The sequence below is a fragment of the Chelmon rostratus genome, chromosome 23 (genome assembly GCF_017976325.1).
Source record: "Chelmon rostratus isolate fCheRos1 chromosome 23, fCheRos1.pri, whole genome shotgun sequence".
Taxonomy (NCBI): Eukaryota; Metazoa; Chordata; class Actinopteri; order Chaetodontiformes; family Chaetodontidae; genus Chelmon; species Chelmon rostratus.
In genome coordinates this window covers 15,166,684-15,183,219 of record NC_055680.1, presented here as the reverse complement: position 1 = coordinate 15,183,219, position 16,536 = coordinate 15,166,684, and positions in this window count along the sequence as shown.

Below are 16,536 nucleotides of genomic sequence, written 5' to 3'. Positions count from 1 at the left end.
ACACACATACACACCTCCTCCTCCTCTTTTCTCTTTCTTTCAAGTCTTTTTGCGGTGATTCAAAAGGATGAGGTCTGGAAACTTCAAATCAAGCAGAGTGGGAAGGAAGGAGAGGAGACGGTCCAGTTCGAGTGGGATGGAGGGGGTTCAGCGTCTACCCTCCATTTGCATAAATGATCGAACGCTGTTGACCGTCGAATTGATCCAAACAGCGAATTAGCCACTCGGCACCCCGCGCTGAATGTGGCGCGAGGGAAAGAAGACGGCAGGTGCACTCACCTTCGCCGCTGGTGTTGAATTAAATTTTGACAAGGAGACATTTGCATGTGCTCCTGCCGCTTGCGACCTCTGCGAGGCAACACATGTGTGCAGATGTGTGCATCAAAGCAGTGGAGAGCAAAACAAACCCTGGCCCATGCGCTCTTCGCTGGCAGCTGTTCGCTTTACTGTCTCATCTCTGAGAGACTAAAAGTGCAATCTTTGAGGTTCTTGTGTTTGTCGAGCGCTGGCTTCGAATCGCTCATCCAAGGAGAACAGGCAAAGCTGTCAGGAGGAGATTTACAGCCGTAATCTGCCTCGCCGGCAACTTTGTCAGGGCTGCGGCCGCATTAAAAGAATCACATTCATGAGCGTTCTGCGCTCGCAGTGTTTCCAAAACTGAGGCCTGAAGAATTGTATTTGTACAAAGTTTCTGAATCAAGTCCAAGGTCAAGAACAACATCTGCTGGCGGAGAAATATTTCCTAGACAACAGCATTTCATAGGGCTGTAAATTCTGAAGCAACCTTGAAAATGTATTCTGCAGCTATTCATAGTCTTGATATACTGTACACAAGCTTTCTATTTTTTGCCATAATAATTTGTATTCTGCACTATAATTTGGAATATAAATATTTTACCATTTGCTGGATCTATTTATCTCAAACGTCCACATCAGCTTAGGGGGGAAAACCTGTAAATGCAGAATTTTACCTATTTGTTTAACACAGCCTACAAACCCAAACAGCAAGTCTTGAATGCTATTTGTGGGAAAACAAACGGCGCCTGCTGACCTCTGAACTCTACGCTGTCAATTCAGGTTCAGATTTTAGAAGAAATCTGCAGCTGAATTGCAGGAAACAAGAGCTTAAAGGTTAATATGCAGTCTGAGTCAGATGAATCGAGCAGGAAATCCACTCCTGGAAGTCGAAGCAGCAAAGCTACATGCGACTAGCAGGACTTTCAGGACAAATATGCTGTCAGGGGAAGCTCAAATAAGGAGTTTCATATTAAAATACCCCCTTAAATTAGCTAAACGGCTTGTTGTATTGTGCTGAGATAGATTTGAGAAAAATCAGTTAAGTTCTCTGAAGGTTCTTTTGGAGGTTTTAGTCCAGAATGAGGAGGTTTGTGATTGGCTGTGAGGTCAGAATCACGTTCTCAGTGTTGTTCTTGCATGTTTGGCAAGAAAGCAGAGGCCGTAAAATGCATGTGTAACATTGAAGCCCAACTCGACACCGTGATGCAGATGGTGGCGCTCTCTGCCGTCCTGCGCCTGCTGGCTGTGCATCGATCGCCATGTTTTTTCTTGCGTACCTCAAAAAAAATTTAATTCAACTTAAGTTCAAAGAAGTTGTTGTCACGTGCATTCAATGATATCAGTGCATTTCCCGTAAAATGAAAAGCATCTAACACAGTCAGACCGTCGCACACAAGCCAGTTTTCAACCAACTGTAGTGCAAATTTTAACCAATCAAAAAGCTGCAGAAGACGCTGTGAATTAAGTGTTTCCATCCTCTCTGTGGTGAATATTAGAGTTGGTTTGTCCAGATTAACAGCTGGTGGCACAAATTTTCCATCGCGAGTGCCATTAAAGCATTAGAAGAAGAGGGCGTAACGAGATGACTTCATTAAAACAGCACGAGAAATGTTAAAAAAAAAAACACGATGGAAACCAGACATCTGTGTTTGTTGCATGTATTCATTTGATGAAGGCTACAGCATCGCTCCGCACAGACCTGATGATATCTGAGGCTGTTTCCATTCCACTTTGTCGCACGCTCACATGCATGAAGAGTCTCGTCTCTCTAAACCTGAACAACAGTGAACGAGCCTGAAAGCCTTATCAAAAACATCAATGCAAAAGCATCAAGAATTATGGGAAATATCCTTTTGAATCATATTATTATTGTATCGTTCCTCTCTTATAAGAAATGCACTTTAGCGTTGCAGTACATGGTTTTTCTTTGTTTTCGGTGCTTTTCAGCCACAGTTCTGCGTTCAGTCAGGAGCAGCATTACACAGCAAGGTCGCAAAGGTATTTATCTTTGCCTCCTTCTCCTCCTCCCGTCCTCCTCTCGTCCCCTCCCCTCCCTGGCGTGACTGGTGACAGGACCCGACAATAAAACTTCACACGTCACTGAGTCATCAAGTGGCAGCCGCGCAGCAGGCACTGTGTGTGTGTGTGTGTGTGTGTGTGTGTGTGTGTATAACAGTATAAAGAGGTGGATTGAAGGTGAAGGCTCCAGTATTGTCACGCCTATCACTACAGAGACTCGCTTCTCTCTTCCTGTCAGCTGCCACCCTTTAGATAAAAGGAGAGAGGCAAAACTTTATTGGGCAAAGACGTTAACAGTCTGACTAATCATGCGCGGGCATGCACGTTAAAATAATTCAAGCCAAGGCCAAGACAAAAAAAAAAAAAATAAGGTGGGTAAGAGAGGAGAGGGTGGAGGGAGGAAGAATCATGATACGATCACCTGTTAGCAATCAGCCTGTTCACCTGTGGAATGATCCAAACAGGTGTTTTTGGAGCGTTCCACAACTTTCCCAGTCTTTAGTTGCTCCGGTCCCAACTTGTTCGAAACAATAGGCAGATATTTACAAAAAATCAATGAAGCTGATGAGGTCAGACATTAAATATGTTGTCTTTGTGCTGTTTTCAGTTGAGTTTTTGTCAAAAAGGATCAGCAAGTTATCAAGGGGATGCAAAAGTAGATGTAAGGGACCAGGAAGGACAGTTAAGGTGTTTAAGTTTCATATTTGTGAGTTATTGTGTCCACATTGTTCACCTGCTCTCACTGTCTGAACACTGTTCTTAGTATTTTATCCAACCTTGACTGATCCATTATCACAGTTTTATTGAAGCGTTCAGTCAAACCTTTGTCACTGCAGTGAAATTGAATAAAACATCTGGAACAATGGAGGACAATTTCAGTGTCCTTCGAGTGAAGAAAGCCTCCAGGCATTGTTCATTGTTTTGAAACAAATGAATAGATACTTGAAACAGTTCCAGCGAGTTTATTGTGATGGAAAGGTTTCTTCTGTTTAGCCAGATTTTTTTTTTTTTCTAAGGTGGATTTTTCCTTCACTTTATTGAAACAATTGTCTCTGTGGGACAACCGACACGACGAGAAAGTTCACTTTAGCAAAAGTACCAATAAAACACAGGTGAAAGTCCTGCATCCAAACATCTCATGTGAAGCATCATATCATGCTTTACTCTAAAAGCAGGATTATGCTGTTGTACTTTGTTCAGGTGGCGCTCATTTTTAGCTATTCTGTATGGGACTGCAACTATCAATCATTTTTATTATGGATTAATCTGCTGATTATTTTCTCCATTAGTCGATTGATTGTGTGGTTTGTTTAAAATTTTGAAAATAGTGAGAAACGCCTCACAATCACCCAAAACTTGTGTTTGTTTTGTCAACCAACCGTCCAAAAAATATTGCTAACTGTGTGATGATCACGTTTGTAAAGCAGAGAGATAATTTTGAAAACCGACTTAAACGATTCACAAAATAGTCGCAAATCAATTTTCTGTCTAACTAATGGTTTCAGCTGTACTTGTGTAAACTGTTGGGCAGCAAATTTAAAACAAAACATAGTTTATTTATTAGCTTTCCATGTTTTTTGTATGTAAAAAATTGTAAGATAATGAAAGTAAAGCAAAAAGTACAACATTCCCCTCTGAAATGTGGAGGAGAAATTGTGCCTCAAGTACTTCAAACTTGTACTAAAATACAGTACTCGAGCGAGACCCAGCATATCATAGCTTTGTGGCTAAATCGAGCTCCTCGCTGAAGATAACCTCCTTCACTTCAGCGTGTTGGGGAAACACATCAGTGGAATTGAACTCTTTTGACTTCAGCTGGCCGCCGTCTCACCTCCTTCTCACTTCGCTGGAAATCTACATTATTTCTTATGTGCCCGTTCAGGCTGAACAATAGGCTCGATCTCCCGTAATATCGGCCAAAGCTAAGAAATATGAATTGATGGATCGGAGCAGACGAGGGCAGATAAAGGGCAGAAAACACAGCGGATATGACAGGGAGGAAGACCCTCATTTAGAGCGAATGGATGCCTCCGAAAACTGCTCTGTAATGAACGTTTTTATTGCTAAGTCGTCCCCGTGTGACTCGGGCGCGTGATGCGAACGTTATGCCGGTCGTCACCTCATCCATCTCGCCTCTGCCTCTTAATTCGCTCCCTCTCGTCCCGCACGGAGGGGTCACCTCCAGCTTTCGTGTGTCTCATGTGCGTTCGGTATAACGGCCGTCTGGCTCTGTGGCCTCGTTCTTGCAGACACGCTCGCGGACGCTAAGGTTGACGGTCGTCCTGCAGAGTGGTTACAGTGTGTGTGCGTGTGGGTGAGAGAGGCAGAGAGTGTGTGTGTGTGTGTGTGAGAGAGAGAGAGGCATGTTTGCCAACCATAAATCATTTGCATTCTATAATAGTGTTTGCAAGAATTTATCTACGCAAGCTGTCTCACAAATTAGCCGCTGTGTATGTGTGTGTGTGTGTGTGCACGTTTGGGAGTTACTGTGTGTGAACCACTGATGCGTAATCTGTTTGATGTGTTCAGCTCGCTTATGGTCTCACAGATAATGCTTTTCTCTTTTTCCGTGCACTTTTATTCCGGTTATGAGCAACGATTTGCACCAAACATGTCCTCTGGTCAAATACATTTTGCTCTGTTTGCAGTTATCGAAAACAAAGAAGTGAAAGTAGTGCTGTTGAAAGCGGCGATCTTTTAGGGTGGAATGAAACAACTTTAAATGCGTGCAGCAGTTTGTAGTCCTCAGGGTAGAAAAATAAGACTTTCGATATTTTATAGCATTTAGTTTTTTTTTATTGCTTCCACTGTGGAGTTGATTTTTTCCCCCTTCTGAACAGAATAATAAATAGAATCAATGAACAGGTGAGCTAAAAACTAAAAACTGTCAATTAATCATCTTAAACCTGCAGCATTACCAATTTTATTATGGGGCCCCAAGTGGGGGCTTAAACTTTTAATGTATTCTCCTTCTTGGACGCCTAGTTTGAGAATATCAGCCAATAGGAGCAGCTTCTAGTGGGGCATCATAAACTCTCTGTGGATTAAGCTGAAACTCAACTGTTAAGATCATCAGTTCTTAAAGTATTAAGACGTCAAATGGAAATTTGAACATCTGCATCCGCAGTCTAACATCACCTAAGGCATGATGCTAACAATAGCATGACTAAACTACTTGCTAACATCAGCTAACACGACATGACTCAGCCGTTTGTAATCTAACTTTAGCTTACAGGCCAGAAAGCTAATGTGATGTTAGTACTGTAAAGCTACTAGCAGTCTGTCGTTGGCTAACAGGCAAGAAAGCTAATGTAACATTAGCATGACTTAGCTGCTTGCATTTTAGCATCAGATAACGGGGCACAATGAAGCCATTTGTAATCTAACATTAGCTAAGAGGCGAGAATGCTAATGTGATACTAGCACTATTAAGATACTTACAATCTTCCATCAGCTAACCGGTGAGAAAGCTAAAAGATTAAGCTGAAACTCAACTGTTAAGATCATCAGTTCTTAAAGTATTAAAACGTCAATTGGAAATTTGAACATCTGCAGCTCCATGACACCTGGGAAAACCTCATCTGCTGATAAAGATCATGTAGGCCCAACATGATCCAAATCTCCAGAGCTGCTAAATGACTTCGAGGGGAGATTGCTTTGTCAATTGCAGGCTTGTTTTCCAAGGTCACAAAGATATCCTTAAAAAAACTAGCACACATACTTGCAGAAGGTGGGTTTTTCAGAGGTGACATCTGGGCTGATGTGGTGTGATGTGGAGTATTAGATGCTTGTTGTATTTATATATTTAGTTGTGGACATTTCATGGATTTTAATTTTGTTTTTATTTTGTTGTATAATTTAGCATTTGGGTGTTTGTTGGTTTTTCATCTTGTTTCCTGTGAGAAGACGTCTCACTTTAACATGCAATATGCTTGCATTCATTGTTTTCCCTCATCATTTCAATAGCTAGCTAACAAGACTTAGAGCTAACTTTATATTAGCACAACTAAGATAGGCCTACTCGCAGTCTAACATCAGCTAAGGCATGATCCTAACAATAGCATGACTAAACTACTTGTTTACATCAGCTAACATGACATGACTCAGCCGTAATCTAACTTTAGCTTACAGGCAAGAAAGCTAATGTGATGTTAGTACTGTAAAGCTACTAGCAGTCTGCCGTTGGCTAACAGGCAAGAAAGCTAACCTAATATTAGCATGACTAAGCTGCTTGGGATTTAGCATCAGATAACGGGGCACAATGAAGCCATTTGTAATCTAACATTAGCTAAGAGGCGAGAACGCTAATGTGATACTAGCACTATTAAGATACTCTACCATCAGCTAACCGGTGAGAAAGCTAACCTAATATTAGCATGACTAAGCTGCTTGGGATTTAGCATCAGATAACGGGGCACAATGAAGCCATTTGTAATCTAACATTAGCTAAGAGGCAGGAACGCTAATGTGATACTAGCACTATTAAGATACTCTACCATCAGCTAACCGGTGAGAAAGCTAACCTAATATTAGCATGACTAAGGAATTAGCAAGCTAACAAGGCACTAAATTAATGTATAATATGAAATGTGAACCACGGAGCACTCCGGGGAGGCATTAGCACCAGATGTTAGATGCTAGATTTAGCAGGTATTTAGCAGGTGATATGCAGAATAACTAATTATTCTAAGTCTTGGTTAAATTATCTTGGTTTGAGTAGCTGGTCCAATAGTTATCATTTCACCATAGTGCTTGTGTGTGTTTGTTTGAATTATGGAGAACAGAGTGACAACGATGTATCACAGCCGACTTCCTGTTTACTTACCTTTGGAGCGTGCAAACAACTGCCACAATTGACGTATTTGCATTCTTTAATCACACTGTACTCTGTCTCCCCCGGTAACTCTCCTCATTCCTCCCCTATTTAGGATCTCTGATGCGTATGACAGCGTTAATAAGTATATTTAAGGAGGTGAATGTCTCTCAGTCTCCCGCTCTCATTTCCAGTGTAACCTTCATTTTGAGCATTTAACCAGGCAGGTCATATTAAAAATGCCACAGTCGTGACTGAGCCCTTTGCTTATGACGAGAATTTTAATTTGAAGGACAGGAAATTCCAGAGAAATCTGCTCTCTTACAAATAAAATCCTCGTCAATCTTCAATCTTTGCCCTTTCTTTTCCTCCTCTTTGCATCTTGTCCTGCAAATTAGCAATATATGTCTTTCTTGCTCCCTTTATCCCATCTCTCATCTCTTCTGCAACCCTCAAGACTTCAGAATAAAAGCAGAAACAAGAAGATGAAGAGGGAATTCTTTAAACACTGATGACGGCTTTGATGAGTCTGTAAAAAATATATTTACAGGCTGACACTCCGACACTTCTTCAGGCTGGAGTGACGGCACACAAAAACCCTGCTTCGTATTTCATTTCATGGCACATTACCCCCCAAGCCTGCGTCAGTCCGTGCATTGTTGTGTGTCTCTGTTTAAGACAATATAAACGTAAACCACCATCCTTATGTTTTCCTGTTTGCGGAGCATATATCATCTTTCTGCGATGGAGGTGACTTAAGGACAAACAGACTCATCAGCAGATCGGCCTCAGATGCAGATTTGCTGTTAGTGTTCGACACGTCCCACACTTGTTGTGTGTTTTGTGCCAATAAAGGCCAATTAAATTGAATCCTCCCAGACGCAGACAGACAGTGATGAGACAGAGCGAGGCTCAGAATGAAAGCGATCACTCGGAGAGAGAAGATGGCATTCATAAAACAACAAAAATAGCCTAGAGTCAGAGAAGCGCCAGCTAACAGCGTAACATGCGTTTTGCATTATCTGATGTTTTCAGCTAATATTTGCTGGCAGAGCCGTAGCGGTGGCAGCTCGTGTGATGCAATGAGCTGAAACACTGCTAATATCAAAGATGGCGGAATATGCAACATTTGAGTGCGAAGAAATGACTGATAACAAATAAATTAAACATGTTGTTTGCAGCGGACAGGAAACCTGTAAATGCCAGTATGCAGTCAGTTTATCTGCTAATAAAGAAATTTAAACGCAGATATAACAGATGTTGTTTGTGTTCGACGGCACAGTCCTGAGTCCTTCTGAAGGTTCATTTCTGACCCTGAAATAGCAATTTGTCAAAATTCTTGTCACACAGGGTTTTTCCAGAGCTTTCAGTGTCATCTCATGGCCTTCATCTGCAGATGGAGTTTGCACCGTTGCCAGAGAGGAATCTCGTGGCCCGAGTGTGGAATTTCATTCATGGGACAACATATGCTGCAGTTTCATAGGTTACATGTTAACAACAGAGCCATCTCCATGACAACTAAACAAATTCCATTTGTTAATGAAGGTCATAAGATGTGGCTGAAAGGTCCAGAAAAACGAGCACTGGAAGTAGACTGTGTGATGCGATTTGTTTGTCACAAACTCATTTTAAAGTCTTTGTTGACTTATTTGTTAATCAGTGGGCTTTTATTGTGAAATACTTCCTCAAAGAGACAAAAAAAAGGGTCATTTATTAATTCTCGTGAAAGGAAAAAACATGTCAGCATCTCAAGGATGATTTAAATGCATTTAATTAAAAACAGAACGAAGCTCAAAAAAAAGGCTCAAAACGGCATCAAAAAACAACAGAAATATTGTCACAAACGTCGAATGATTTACATTAAGAGATTTTTATGCAAATGAAACCTGTAATCTACCAAAAAGCAGCCATGTACACTGCACACCTGAACAAGTTAAGCGCTCACCTGGATGTTACACCCGTATGTGAGCATTAACCTGCTGCCTCCGCTCTTCTGGTCCCACTCTTTTTCCTTCTCATTCAGCCACAAAGGCATTAGCGAGGCCGGGGGTTGTTTGCGTGATAAGGTCTGGTTCGCAGTCAGCGTCCCAGCTCATCCCAAACGTGTCGGGTGGGGTTGGGGTCGGGCCTTTCTGCGGGCCGTTCAAGCTCCTCCACCCGATCGGCCACGCTAACGCTCCTGCTACAAAGCGAAAGGTTGCTGAAAACGAACCTGGATCAAAGGCTGGCACCGGACAGCAGGTGTCCACAAACACCCGACTGACTACATACATGCCGGGTAAACATATTCGATGCTGGTTTTTCAGCAGCTGACATGCAGCGTGATCAAAAACGCTTCAAAAGCAAACGCTATCTCGCCGCTCCTTCGTCTCTTTCAAGCTCGCTCTAAACAAGGTTGTTCGCGGCTCTCGTCCTTTCTTCCATCTGAGTCATCACCTTCTTTCATTCCTTCCCACCGTCTCCTTTCTGCTCTCTGACTTTCCATCACTGCTGATTACAGCTTGCAACCTGATTTCCACCCACCTGCGCGCGCGTGTGTGTTTGTGTGTGTGCGCCAGTCTGCTCTTTTAATTATGTGTTTGTTTGTATCTGTGTCCTTTTCTTCATTTTGTGCATGTGTGTAAACCCACTTTGCTGGTGTGTGTGTTATTTTTCCATTATCTGATTATTTATAGGCCGATCTTTGTTCGTACGTGAGTCAGCCTTTGAGTGTCTGAGTGTGTCTCTGCCCCCCTCCTTCACTTGTGTGTCTTTGTATATTTATATGTTGTGCATTTAAGGCCCACATCCCAACATCTTAATAACATTCAGCGTGAGGGCCCTTCAGCGCCAGCGCTCGTCCGTCTCACTGCCTGATTAGCGGGAGTCGGAGCTGCGGGGGGATTTTGGGTCGGGTACAGTCAAGGGCAATCAGAGGGGTCTGGAGGGGTCTTAATGGTCGGAGACCTCCAGGAGACCAATTAAAGAGAGGGATGCCGGGGGGAGTGATGGATACACGGAGGAAAAAGAGGGATGAGAGGGAACGGGATGATGAATTGAGGGGAGGTGGGCAGCAAAGAGGATGAAATTAAGAGAAGGCAGGATGGAGACGTGGTGGTGGGATGGAGGAGATTTTGACGAGACAGATGGAGGCAGAGACTGAGAGAGGCCAAGATGGATTGAAGTTGGGAGGAGGGAGGAACATCACAGCGTGTCTGTGTTTGACAAAAATACCAAAGAAAATGAGATCTTATTTAATTGAACAGTCTTTTATAGTTTATTTAGAGTTTTTATACTTTACGAAGACGAGCATATACGATTGATTCAAGGGCATAAACTACATAGCAAATGGCACCATTTAAACTTAATGTGAGTTATTTGAACACTGCGCTGTTTGTATTTACTCCCCTGTCCACAGTCCTTTTAGCGTAATTGCTGCCAAAGAAGTGATGCCCCGCTTATCCGGGAACACATAAAGAGCTTTATGTTATAAATCTATGGGGTTATTATAAAGATCAACTCTATTTGGGATAAGAGAAGAGCAGAGGAGCAGATTCGCTTTGTCGGCCGGTGTGGAGAAATGTGTTTCTGGCGTCGACGGTCGGGCTACCGCTCGCACGAGAACTGAGCTAAATGCTAACAACCCTAACATCATGACGCAAACCATAAATGTATGTAAAATTTCATGGCAATCTGTCCAAGAGTTAAGACGTTTCACTAAAAGGCAAAAACCTGCTGATGGTTCTTGAGTAAAACTGAGAGAATCATCAAAGTCTTTAGGACTCAACCTCTTGGAAGCACGAACGTCTGTATTTTATGAAAGTCTATAGAATTGTTGTTGATATGTTTCAGTCCAGACCGAACTGGCGAACTGACAGACTGACGCTGGCATCCCCGGAGCCAAGCTGCTGCCATGGCGAAAGAAGAAATAGAGAAGTAATGATGAAGAGCATGGAGGCTGAGCCTGGGAGAAAAGACAAAGGGCAAAGAGAGGGAACTGGAGTGAAAAAGAAGCAGATAGGTGAAAAGGCCAATTAGATACAGACACTGAGGATGAATAATGATAAAGAAAGACGCTTGAACGGTAAAACCTGACAGAATAATGAAAAATGATAGCGGCACTGAATTGGTTTAGAAACGCACTGCAGGCAATAAAGAGGAGGTTAAAGGGGCAGAATTCAGTCGAGAAGAGTCGGATGAAGAGGGGAACGAGCGAGAGTGGGAACCAGCCACAGGTCCTGGAGTTATGGCTGAATGGAGATTAAATGTGTCTGAGCATGAGCGGCTATAACCGTTTCCCTCACCTATTAGCATCAGCATCCATCAGTCCAGCCCTGACCTCCACACCGATGTGTTTGGATATACAGTACCTGTATGTCTGTGTGTGTGTGTGTGTTGATGCCATCGTAAATCAATCGCACCCTCCTCCAGAACAGGAAGTCCTTGTGAAAAATAGTCCGTCCTTCCACACTCGGAGATAAAAGCGATGCATGTGATTCACTGAACATCCTCATTAACGCCTCGAGCGATGGCTGTGGTTCGCTGGAGTGACGCTGCAGGGTGACAGAGTTCAGGTCATTCACTGGGCCGCTCTTCAGATAACGTACCACAACGTCGAGCAGCCACACAGGAAGTCATCAGCTCTTGTGCAAGAACAACAGATGGTCTTTCTCAATGTACAGATTTGTCCAGTCAACAGAGATCTTATTTTTGATGCACATCTGTTAACTCGTGTAATAGTACAGAATAACTGTTGTGGCTGCTGTCCTAAGCAACCAGGTCTCCGAAAAATTACATCAAAATGCTGCTAATTAGCAACAGCAAATAGATTTCCCCTAAGAGTTACGCATGTGGTGGATAATGTAGCACTTCCTGCACCAGACTAAAAGACAGCAGTGAAAGTAATCCAGGCAACATCCTTCGTTGTTCTTATTGTTAATTACTGTTTTATACTCAGGATTAACGTGAACATCCTCATTTTCTCTCTGGATTGGCACCTCCAGGCTGCCATAACTTGCTCTGACATTGTTTTATTCAATGAATTAAATACTCAGAACTTTAAAGTATATATATATATATTATTCGTCACTTCTTACTGAATTATTAATGCAAGGTCAGTGATGAATTTTAAGGATTAAGATCTTTCATGAAATGGAATTCCATAAATGATAATAATTCCTCATCCAATCCAAATGTATTTGTAAAGAATATTTTCAAACAACAAAAAACTGACCAAAGTGCTGTACAATCCCAAAAATAGTAAAAAAAACATTGAAACCGACACAATGAAAACACAAAGATCAGTTTAAAAAACAAAAGGACAATGGCACAGAAAGGCAAATTTTCATAGCGAGTTTTACTTACAAAAGTGTCTTAAGATCACTTAAATACATTTTTTTGTTAGGTCATAGTTGGAATATCTTATGGTCACATTACTGCATTTTACTGAAGAAGCATGTTTAAGAGACTTTACGATCTTCTCGAAGCTTCTAGCAACGTGAAAACCAAAGTATGGTCTTATTATTATGGTCTAATGGACCTGTTTGAGACTGAGTGAACCCGATGAAGAGTGTGAGAAAGGACAACAGGAAGTAAACAGATGCTGCAAGTTGTGCTTTTATGCCTTTTCCATTCCTGTAGACCTGCGTGTGCATCGTTCAGCACTCTGACCTTTCATGACTGGATTTAAGACTTTTTTATACTTTGGAAGTGCCAAATTTTATGCGCCCCCCCCGCCCGGACATCTCCTCCATATAAAGCACATAACAGGCAGGTGGATGGCAAAGGATGAAAGCGAGTGAAGAAAAAAAGAGGGAAGCGGGGGGTGGAGATATAAATATCTGGAGCAGGAGGGAGCGAGATGTGTCACTGCCCCCCCCCAGTGTCTCTGCTCTTCTTCTCTTCCACTTGAAATTTACTGGGAGGCATGGGGAGAGATGGATGGACTGAGCGAGGGAGCAGGCAGGAGAGATGGAGGAGTGTGTCGCTGCCCACTCAAGGGCAAAGAGCACCTTGACAGCCTTTCTCGCAAAAAAAAAAAGACGAGTCATGTCGGCCTCTTCTTCTCGCTCTCTCTCTCTTCATTTCTGTCTCTCACTGTACTTTCGCTTCCTGTCGGTTTATTTCTTCCCTCTCCCCTGGCGGCTCCCCTTCCTCCTCGCATCCATATTCATGAGTCTAAACAGGAAGATGAATCATGCAGAAATCAAGTCTGACCAGCACCCACACTTGTTTACATTAACTCGGAAAACTTGACAACATAATCAAAACTGGAAGGATTCGACCACTTTATTGAGGCAGTTGGCAGGTTGATAAAAAAAAAACTGATTTTTAATGAAGTATTACGCATTTATGTTTTTGTGTTAGGATGCTAAAATGTGTGTCCACCTCTGCCAAGTTACCACAATATAGACACTCGTCCGAAAACCCAACTCTGGTCTTTTTAATCATGCAACCAGAGTGAGTGTGATGGATTTTACTAAAGAATATACCTCTTAAATCATCATATAAAGAACAATAAAACACTAAATCAACCTGTGTCTATAACCGATGATATACTAACACATTCATCTTTCGGTTTAATGTCATGCCACATAAGACAAATTACACCATTATTATTTTTTGCAGCTTAATAACTCTTAGTGGATGTTTTCGTCATTGAGCCTCTCTGTTATAGCTGAGGCTTAATATTTATTCTTGACTTTGGCAAAGAAAACAAAAATCTCAGAAAAAAAATCCATTAAAACTGCCAAAACACTGTACCGATGAAGACCATGCAATACGGTTGAAAGCTCCAGAAAAGCTACTAAACTGACTTTGTGGTGATGTAGTTTTTCCAACTCTTTTTCAAACAGAATCTGCGTTTTAACGTTGACTTTTTGTGATGAAGCCTTTTCTTCACTTTAGCTCGGTTGCTTGGTGTTCACACACACTGCTGAGGTCTGATGCCAGCTGGCTGAGAGACGGGCTTGGTGTTTCAATGGCTGCTGGTTGATCGGTTTAAATGTTGCCAGGATTCATGAGCTCTCTCCTCAATCTGAGCGTGGCGCTCTCCAGCTGTTTTTCTTTTTTTTGGGTAGTTTGAAAAAAAAAAGGAAAAGACGACAGGTTTCCATCTAGATTCAGGGTATTTTCTTTTGGGCTTAAAAAAAAATCTTGTCAAAACCTGTAATTAAAGGCCCGGCATGTAGGATTTAGGGGGATCTATTGGCAGAAATGTAAAATATTCACAGTTCTGTTTTCATTAATGTATAATCACCTGAAAAGAAGGATCATTGTGTTTTTGTTATCTTAAAATGAGCTCTTAATATCACCTCCTTCTGTTAGTAATAGAGGGAGCAGTCCCTCTTCCACAGCGTCTGCCATGTTTCTACAGTAGCCCAGAACGGACAAACCAAACACTGAGCACTCAGCTCTAGGGAGGGACTTGGCTGGATACCAGTAAATCCTACACACCTGTGCTCTAAATGAGGGGAAAAGAAAATTCATTAAGCTGAAAACAAGGTTTCAAAGTGCTGTTTGGCTCCAGATGCAAAAAAGAGCGTCATCTGCAAAAAGGAGCATTTTTTACTACCAGGATAAGAAGAAGGAGGAGGTGATGGAGAAGAAAAAAACGGGATTGAACAGGAGAGGCTGGAAGTGACAGAACAAAGCAAGAGGAGAGGAATGAAAAAGGAAAGAAACTGAAAACCAAAGAGAGAAAGACATGACTTAGAGACTGGGATCAGACCAAAACAAGAAAAGAAAAGTAACTCCACAGCGGAGGAGACAAAGAAGAGAAAAGTGGTCGACAGGGCAGAGAGAAAAGAGAGAAAGGAGAAACTAAACGAAGGATAGAAATAAAAGAAAACTTATTTGGATGAGCAACACGTGCACACACATACATTGTACGATACAAGTCCCATGCACAGTTAAATGCAGGGCCACACACACACACAAGTTGTAATCCATCATAATACCTCGGGGTGTGAGTGAAGGGATAGAGGAGGATAACTGATCGTCTTATAGCTCGACATAATCACACCAACTGGGGATGATGTTGTTAATGCATTACAACACAAACTCAGCACAATCACAATGGCAGCCTGTAAAGGTCCAAGTCAAAGCGCTCGTATCCTTGTGGTTCGTTTTGCAGAAGAAAAGCTTTCTTTACGCTTGGAACAAATTGTACAAAACACACACACACACACACCGTAGACACACTTGCTTCCTTTCACTTGCTCACTGTTGATTACGTTACCGCTGAATAAAAGCCAAGGACTTCTCGCCTCACCTTGTGCTGAATTGAAGGTTGTGTAAGCCAAGATGTGCGTCATCTGTAGACTGTGTTGGACTGTGTAACTTCAGTTTGTATCACTTGCTGCATCAGGCATCTGTTTTATTTGATTCCACCTCGAAATGCATCATGCTCTTACATGATCAGCCTGGTTTATCATCAATTTGGCTTTCATATCTGTAGTTTTGTCATTTCTATCAATGATACGCTACAGTGTGGTTGTAGTCATTTCTGTTCCACGGTGCAAGAAACGTGAGCAGCCAGATGGTCTGGGTTAGGGTGAGGGCTTTCAAAGAGAAAACCAAGGTGAATGCTAAAATTATCATCCAAACCGCCACAGTTTTCCGATGCAATGATTGATTATTACTGGCATTTTGGGTGCGATTGCATTTGATTTACCTCCAAGTGTGGCAGGTTCGATTGTGTGGGTGAACTGCTGATTTAAAAGCTGTCTAATCACCCCATAACTATAAGTTTATCTGTGACTTTCAGGAGGATGAGCAATTTAATTCACCACGTGTGCTTTCAAGGAGAAATGTTCGATACTTCATTTTCTTTCAGTGCCTCGTTCTATTATTAGACAGCTGCCTGCAAGGTTTAATCCCATCTCATATTTGTGTGATTGGATCAGTATCGGAACTGTGAGTCTAGGAGTATGTACTGAACATTCAGGTCACAAAATCTAAGATTAGGTTAAAAATACTGTCACACTACGTTTGACTTATGTACAATGCTTACTTTAGGAACAGCATCCACGCAAGGGTTCAACCTCGATGTTCAGAGCTGTTTAAAAGCCTTTGTTTGAGCTACCAGTGAGGGTTTAGATCATTAGAGCATCCGTCCAGATGGAGCACTTGGTCCCTGCTGCATGATGCCACAGCAACCAAAACTGAGAAACATAACGTTAGTCTTTCACCTGCAACCACCTAATGATAGTCCTGGTACAGCAAACTGCCAATTTTCCATCATCTGCTATACGTACGAACCAGGAAAACACAGTGATTTCTTTCGTAGTAACTGTAAAAACAGTTTGAAAGGAGGGAAGAGGGGAAGGTAAAGCATGAGGGGATTTCTGGATGAATGAAAGGCTCATTGTGATGAAACCACCTCTGACACTTTAAGCTATAAAGTATAAGCCGGGGATGTAGGGGTT